Below are 8,171 nucleotides of genomic sequence, written 5' to 3'. Positions count from 1 at the left end.
TGAAGATGGCAGATCGAAGGATACCCACCCTTGATGAGAATCCACTTTTTTTTTTTTTTGAATTTTCGAGACAGGGTTTCTCCGTAGTTTTTGGTCCTGGAACTAGCTCTTATAGCCCAGGCTGGCCTCGAACTCACAGAGATCTGCCTGCCTCTGCCTCCTGAGTGCTGGGATTAAAGGTGTGCGCCACCACTGCCCGGCGAGAATCCACTTTTTATACGATTTTTGTGCTATGTAAGAATTTGAATATAGAAATGGCAGGAAGTGGTTTCTATTGAGGGAACACATAGCCAGGTGAGGAACCCGATTCACCTCTAGGCCGGGGATTTAGAGAAACTTCCCTCTATTCTTGCCTACTCCCTCAGCTGTTGTGAGGGTTAAGCTTCTCTGGAGCACTCTAATGTTTATACTGTAGGAAAAATAGATTTGGAAAAATAGTGATTTGGAGAGTGTATTTCTAATGGAGAAATTAACTATCCGGAGGTGCTCTCTTATATGATGGTGGAGCATCTTTTTCCCAGCACTCCTTTAGACAGGGTCTCGCTCTGTTGACCAGGCTGGCCTTGAACTTCCAGAGACCCACCTGCCTCTTCCTCCTGGGTACTGGAATTTAAGGTGTGTGCCACCACACCTGGCTGTCCAGTGTTGTTTAAAAATAAGAGTCTTAGCCAGGCTTGGTGCTCACGCCTGTAATCCTAACATTTAGGAGGCTGAAGCAGTAGGGATTACTCATTGTAAGATCAAGGCCAGCCTGGGCTAAAAAGTGAGACTCCAAAAAACAAGGGAAAAAGAGGAGGGGGGGGGGAGTTTTTGGTTTTATTCTGAAACCCAAAGATACAAGGAATTTTTAGAGGGCTGTTTCAGTTTTCACAGTTCTCATTTAGAAATAAGCCCTCCTGCTCATCCCGGAGCTGACCTATTGTTCTCAGTGAGGGAAAGATCAGTGGGAAAGAACACTGCTGTATTCGAAGGAGCCAGGTTTGATTCCCACCACCCGAATGGTGGCTCACAACCCTCCCTTGTTTCAGGGGATCCAATGATATCCTAGCATCCATGGGTAATCAGCACACATGGCATATGCTTGCACACATGCAGGCACTCACACATGCACCTAAAATAAAAATAAATCAGTTTTTAGAAAAAAACTGAGATGAAGATGAAGTTAAATAATTGTGGCAGAAATGAGGAATTTGAGCGAAATGTGTACCAGTTAGATGAATGGCAGTATTTTGGGTGGGGGAAGAGTTTCTGAGCGATTCATTTAGTAATCAAATCTTATTAATTTGATATGGGTTTTGTTTGTGTGTTTGTTTTGTTTGTCTCACTGTGTAGTCCTGGACGGCCCTGGGACTCTCTTTGGAGACCAGGTTAGCCTCCACCTCACAGAGATCTGCCTCCTTCTGCTGCCCAAGTGCTGGGATCAAAGGCTTGTACCACCATGCCCTGCCCATTTTGACTTCTGCCAAGACCTTATCACAAAATTGGAGGTGGGGAGGCAGAGGAGGAAGTACAAACAGTCTAATTCACTAAATAAAATTCGTGGCTTGCAGCTTAAGTGAGAAAACTGGTGCAGATAACCGTAAGTTCAGACCGAAGCTCTGCTTCCTCCTGCAGATGAGCCCAATTGTTTCCTCTGCCTTGTACTCTATGGAAAGGACACATGAGGCAGTGTATGTCATGGGGGGCTGGAGAGACGGCTCAGCGGTTAAGAACTCTGTGTCCTTCCAGGGGACCCCAGTTCAATCCCAGCACCCACATGACAGCTCACAGCCATCTATAACTGCAGGTTTCGGGTATCTGATACCCACTTCTGACCTGCGGACAGCAGGCAGGAATTGTGGTGCCCAGACAGTGTTTGACTGGGAGATGGCGCCGGTTTGTAATCCCAACAAGGGAGAGACAGGCAGCGGGCTTGGATGGTCAGCCTCCTCTACACTCTTTGAACTTGGTTCGTGGATGAAAAAGGCAACTTAGTATTGGAATTGTTTTATTTCTGATCTTAAAAAAAATGACAACCTTGAGATTCTAGGCAAAAGTATAAGCATTTATGGTTCTCTGTACTCTTGTTTCTAACCCCAAACAAGGCAAAAATCTCCCCTTCTCCAATTCTACTCCTATTCCAAACATTTTTCATTAATAATAATAATGATAATAAATTTTAAAAACACATACACACGTAAAACCAGGAAGACCCTTTTAGTAAAGACTTGGGAACCCAGGCTGAAGTCTGTATGTGGAGGTCAACACCCTTACACATAAGAAACAAACTCCAGAGAATCCCACTCATGGGACTGAGCTCTGAAAACGGAATGCAAAATCACAGGATATCTTCACAGAATCTGGACAGCTTGGTTCCACCCATCACAAGATGATGGTCACAGGCATGAGGTTTTCAATATCCCTCTTTCCACCTGTTTCAATAGTTTATAAGGAAGCTCTAGCCGTTGTGTGTGTGTGTGTGTGTGTGTGTGTGTGTGTGTGTGTGTGTGTGTGTGTGTGTGTATGATAGCCTACCATTTTACTTTGGCTTTTCTTGAGTTCTATGGCTTACACAGATTTCCAGAATATTCAGAAGCAACGTATAATGTATTCTGTAAGTAAAATTTCCAGCATTATTAACATGCGCCTGTTCGTGAATCTGTAAGACAGTCACTAAGCACCAAGCTGAGGGACAGGGGAGAGCAGTGACTCTGAGTAGAATTTTATTATTGTCATTCATTTATTTTACATGCATAGATGTTTTATCTGCTTGTGTGTCTGGTGCCCTCGGAAGGCAGAAGAGGGCATCAGATCCCCTAGAACTGAGTTATGGCTGTAGTGAGGTGCCCAGTGGATGCTGGGACTAGAACTTGGGTCCTCTGGGAGAACCGCCAGTGCTCTTACCTGCTGAGTCAGCTCTCCCACCCTGTGGGAAGACTTCTAACCACCTGGTTGTGGTTCACCCCTACGACTTTTCAAACCCTCGAATTGTCTGTATCTTTTCTGGACTGCTGGTACTCACCACTGGCCTGGACCCTCCTTCAAAGGCAAACCTCGCCACTGCTCATCAATAAGCCTCCTCTCACCCACCATCTGGAGACTGTTTTCTCTTCACAGCGCCCCTTACCCTAAACACCAGCAGAATCTCTCTCTGTGACCATCTTCTGCCTTGTGAGCACCCTTGGGGAGAGGTCCCCTGCCCTGAAAGACACACACATTACTCTATTACTTTTTTTTTCTTCCCACTCTGGTTTTCAATTATTTAAAGTGCATATTTCAAAACTGGAGAGAGTAGAAAAAGGGACGGGGGAGATAAAAAAAAATACCAGTCTTTAACCACTGGCTCCAAATCCAAGGTAAAAACCCCACCCAGTGTCCAGGCTTAACCAATGCTAACATTGTCAAGTTCCGTGCCATCAAAGGGTTTCTGTTTCAGGTGCAGTAATTGGCCTCTCTCTGCTCACTCCACCCTCCTAGCCAACCACTTGGAAAGGCGTGGTCTTAGCTGGGTCAAACATTTCTTAGCAGCTCTGGGGGTGGTAGGGGGTGGGGTTCAGTTCACTTCCTCCTCATGCTTGACTTCCCCTCAATTCAGAGCAGGCTCGATTCAGCCAGTGAGGTTCTGTCCTCCTTTCTGTGGACAAAGCAGCAAGGACATATCATTTGCCGTGGGAAAAGTGTCAGCGTGATTACAGTACAACAGGTGGCGTGTCCAACATGTACAACAGGTGGCGTGTCCAACATGGCCCGTTCACCCCTGTAACCCAAGAAACGAGGCAGGCAGCGCCGCCTCCCAGGGTACCAGGAACTCTTATAAAACGCATTTGACCTTGGTGGAGACTCACTGTGGTGTGCTGATTGGATGGCGGCGTCAGGGTGTTTGTGACAGACCATTTTCCTGTTGAAGATTGTACAGATGAAAACCACACTGGGGGAAGCAGGAGGGCGGCGGAGGAGAGATGGGGAGAGGGAGAGAAAATGCGTGCACCCGCTCTTGCCCCTCTAAGTCCTCACGTATGCATGTGTGTAGCATGCGGGGTGACTGTGGTTGAGTAAGGGGCAGATGTGAAAGCGCACACTGCCCCTGGAGAGGAAGCACTAAACGACAGGAAAAAAAAAACGGGTCACCGTAGCGACAGAGTTTCATTTGATTTTTATGTGACCATGAATTGAATCTTTTAAAACATCTTTTGAATACTTTTTTTATTTTTAATTGCATGTATGTATACGTGTGCTTGAGCCTGTGCGTGGGGTGCCCAGAGAGGCCAGAAGAGGGCGCTAGATCCCCCCTGGAGCTGGAGTTAGAGATGGTTGTGAGCTGTCTGTCTAATATGGGTGCTGGGAATAGAACTAGGGTTCTCTGTAGGAGCAGAAGGCGCTGTGCTCTTAACACTGGGGTCACCTGTCTAGTTTCCACTGAGTCTTAAGAAAAGCCAACTATTTAATAGTGTGCTAAATGGCACTGGAGATGTGGTTCTTCCTACGTTCATGGAAGGCATGGATGAGTCCAGCTCCTCCACCAGGACAGGTGTACTGTTTCAAGGATTCTGAGTCTAACCGCCCAGAATCTTCTGTCGGAAAAAATGTCTGATGTGCTGGCCGCTAGTCCTATTGCCACAGTATAGATAGCATGAGCTACCAAATAGTTTATATTTCCCCTGGTACTGCCAGGTACTGGGTAGGTCGCCAACAGGAAATGAGGCTTGAACTAGGAAGTCTCATGTGTTATTTAGTTCATCAAAATTTCTCACGTTTACCCAAACTCTGGGGCCCCAGCAGGAATGAGCCACGACTTTTGGCCTGTAGGGTAGAGCCAGTATGGGGTGCTAGGTGGTCCCCAGATATAGGTTTCATATTCTGATTCATATCAACCTCTTTTTTAATTTTTTTTTCTTAATTTTTGAGACTGTGTTTCTCTGTAGTTTTAGAGCCTGCCCTGGAACTCGCGCTGCAGACCAGGCTGGCTTCGAACTCACGGAGATCCGCCTGTCTCTGCCTCCCGAGTGCTGGGATTAAAGGCATGCGCCACCACTGCCCAGCTCATATCAGCCTCCTATTGGGTGCTAGCAGACAGAGAAGTTGAAGGAATGAGTGAATGAAGGTTGAGAGAGAACACAGCCCTGGGTAATTGTAATTGTAACCCTACCACAGCCCCGGACACGTCTGCAATTGGCTGTAACGGAAACACAGTGCGTCTGGGAACAAGTGGGTGAAGCAGTCTAGCAGGGTGGCATTCTTAGATCCCTCCCGGGTCTGTAGGGAAGCCTCTTCTTGCTGTCTTCATACAGACCTGACAACTCGAGCAAACGGTGTCGTCTTGTTAATATGCCGGATTCCTGTGCTCCGATATCAGCTTCACTTTCCTGTGTGCTTCCCCCCTCTTTTTTTTTTTTTTTAGTCAATTTGTTTTTTGTTTGTTTGTTTTTTATTTTTGTAGTGGTGGTGGTTTGAAGTCGTTACTCCCTTAATCTTGGTGTTACAGTCCCCACTTTTAATGTATTTATTATTTGGTATTGTTGGATTTCTTGAAGTATGAAGTGTTAATACCACAGAGTGATATAGTACCACAGAGTGGAAGAGGACTTAATCTGAGATTGAAGTTATAATAAATTTACACCCTGTACTATAATGAAAATCTGTGGGGTTTTTTTAGTACAATGTGGTACAGATGGGTGAACCTAGGGCCTCGTGAATGCTAGGCAATTGACCCCTCTTGTCTCCATTCCCAGGCCTTGAAACAGTGGTGCTCTGTAGCTCTGACTGTGTTGGAACCCACTACATAGACCAGGCTGGCCTCACTCCCAGAGATCCACCTGCTTCTGCTGGGATTAAAGGTGTGAACCACCATGCCTGGCTGTTTGCTTGCTTTTGAAATGGAGTTTAGTTGTATTACCTAGGCAGGCTCTGAACTCCAGTTTTCCTGTGTCAGCCTCCCAAGGAGCTAGAGAACAAAGTCTTATTACAAGCCCAGCATCACACTGAGTGTTTACTGTACCCAAGCTTGCTGCCTTGCATCACTAAAAGGAAGCCCAGGATTTTTGGTGGTCCCAGAATCGTCATCAATTTTAGGAACTTGTATCCTGGGATGTGATTTAAAAGAGTGCTCACTTTTCAATTTTGTGGCCCCAACCCATTATACATTACCGACTAAACAAAGCTAGTTTCAAGTTTGGAGAGGAAAGCTCTTGACTTTGATTTGTACATTCTAGAATTTCTTGTATAAATTAGTAAGTACTTACATTTCTTTTTTTGGAGCCTTATTTTTCTTTTCTTAACTAATTTTATTACATTTTATTTGTTTAATGCGTGTATGTGTGTGTATGCATGCACGTGTGTGTGCTCTCAAACTGCGAGCCAGCAATAACTTTTCCTCCCTTAAGTTGGCTTCTTGTCACATGTTATTTGATCACAGTGATCAGAAAAATAAACCAGTACACCAACTGGGCTTGTTACATGCTCACGCAAGCCAAATGAGAACTCAAAGCTCTGTCTCCGGCTGCTAGCCCTGCCTTGGTTTGTGTGTAAGCAGGGTTACAGTGCCACCATGCCAGACAGTTTTATTCCTTCATCTTGTCTGTTCCCAGAACATGCTTCCTTGCTTGCGTGACACTGTACACGTTGGTGGTGTCTGTGTTTTCCAGGCATGGGAAGAGGGCTGGGGACCCGGAGGTGGGGAGGTGGCAAATGTAAGCTGCCTCTCGAGGGTCCTCTCTGTGCGGATGCTATTGATCTCCGGTTTAGGAATCTTCTCATCCCATGCCACAGGCTCCACCTTGGTCCTTGTCCTGTCGTGGCGTTGCTGGCTCCGCAAGTGTACATGGATGAGCCTTGTCTCTCCTGAGAAATTATCATTTCTTATTCTCACCTGGAGGGTGGGGGGAGCCCATTTATGACTATCTCATTCCTGCAATGAGCAGAACACTGGAGAAATTCACCCAGAAAAAGACCAATGTCAACAAGATTGCCTCATTGGAGAAGTCCTTGTAGCTGGGGGAGGTGGCGGCAAGGACTGTAATCCCCGTCCTTGGTAGGTGGATTTAGGAGGAGAATCAGGAATCCAAGGCCAGCCAGAGCTTCCTGAGAGCTCGTCTCAAGAACTAAACCAAACGGCAAAATACCCAAACCTTCAGCAGCTACCATTCCGTTCTGTCCGGCAACATAATTACTGAGGAGACTTTGCATTTCCTACTCAAATTAAGTTTGTGCTGAGTGTCACTCGGTATGGCTGTAACCTGGTGACCCATGAAGGAGGGTCGGCGATGAGGTGTCACATTGTCCTAGTGAGGTCTCGCATCTCCTCAGCCTACGCTTCCTCTAGAGTGCCATCTGTCATGGCTTCTATCTCTCCTCATCACCGGTCACATTTGCTGTCTCCAGGCAGCTGATCACCCGGCACTCTGTGGGACTCCGTTATGTGCCCTCAGCCTCCAGCTCAGAGTGGCAACTCTAGCATTGTTTGGGGGGCTTCTGTGGTCTTTGTTGGGCAGCTCTGACGTCTGAGGTTTGCCCAAGATAACCGAGTAGCATGGTTTTGGACTAAGTGCCTACCAATCTCCAAAGCCTGTTCTCTCTCTATGTCTTGGTCATGCGTTTGCTGTGTGTGGTCGGTCTCTTAGGAATATTGGAGAGCAGCGTTGATGGGAGATGAGGAGACTGGAGAAGGACAGAAAGGAAAGATGAAGAAGGGGACTTCTGACTGAGGCGCAAATTAGAGGCCAGTTACCACAGAAGTGCCCTGACTCTGGTCTCCCGTCCCCACCGGTCCCCACCGGTCCCCACCGTCAGTGAATGCACAGGGACACCATGGGGGCTGGAGGGACAGGTCACACTGGGCTGCTGAGCAAACACAGACCAGAGAAAGCCTTTGGTTGTACTTCTGTTCCCTGTGAGAATGACTGAGTTGGGACCCTTAGCCATTCACCCAGACAAAAATAGAGTCAGAGTAGAGGCTTCTCCGATTTTCTTCTGCATGGTGTTTACTTATAAGTAAAATGAGACTGGGGGAGAATATCTAACCCGAGCCTCACAGCTTACGAAGCAGTGTGCCTGAATTTCATTCCTTGGAAGAATGGTGGAGCAAAGCCGTCATGTGCACACTTTTGAGAGCCTCCTTTTGAGGGCGGGTAGTCAGTGGGCACACTTTTGAGAGGCTCCTTTTGAGGGCGGGTGGTCAGTGGGCACACTTTTGAGAG

The 8,171-nt window shown here is 46.9% G+C and overlaps 1 protein-coding gene across 1 annotated transcript in view; it reads left to right on the top strand.

The window, feature by feature from the left end:
* The window catches only part of Rbm47 (RNA binding motif protein 47), a 62,386-nt gene that overhangs the window by 5,694 nt on the left and 48,521 nt on the right, over positions 1-8,171 (top strand). The window lies entirely within an intron of this gene.

This window comes from Microtus ochrogaster, linkage group LG1, assembly GCF_000317375.1.
Source record: "Microtus ochrogaster isolate Prairie Vole_2 linkage group LG1, MicOch1.0, whole genome shotgun sequence".
NCBI classification, from domain to species: domain Eukaryota; kingdom Metazoa; phylum Chordata; class Mammalia; order Rodentia; family Cricetidae; genus Microtus; species Microtus ochrogaster.
Note: the sequence above shows the minus strand (reverse complement) of the source record. Positions and strands in the feature narration are given on the sequence as shown.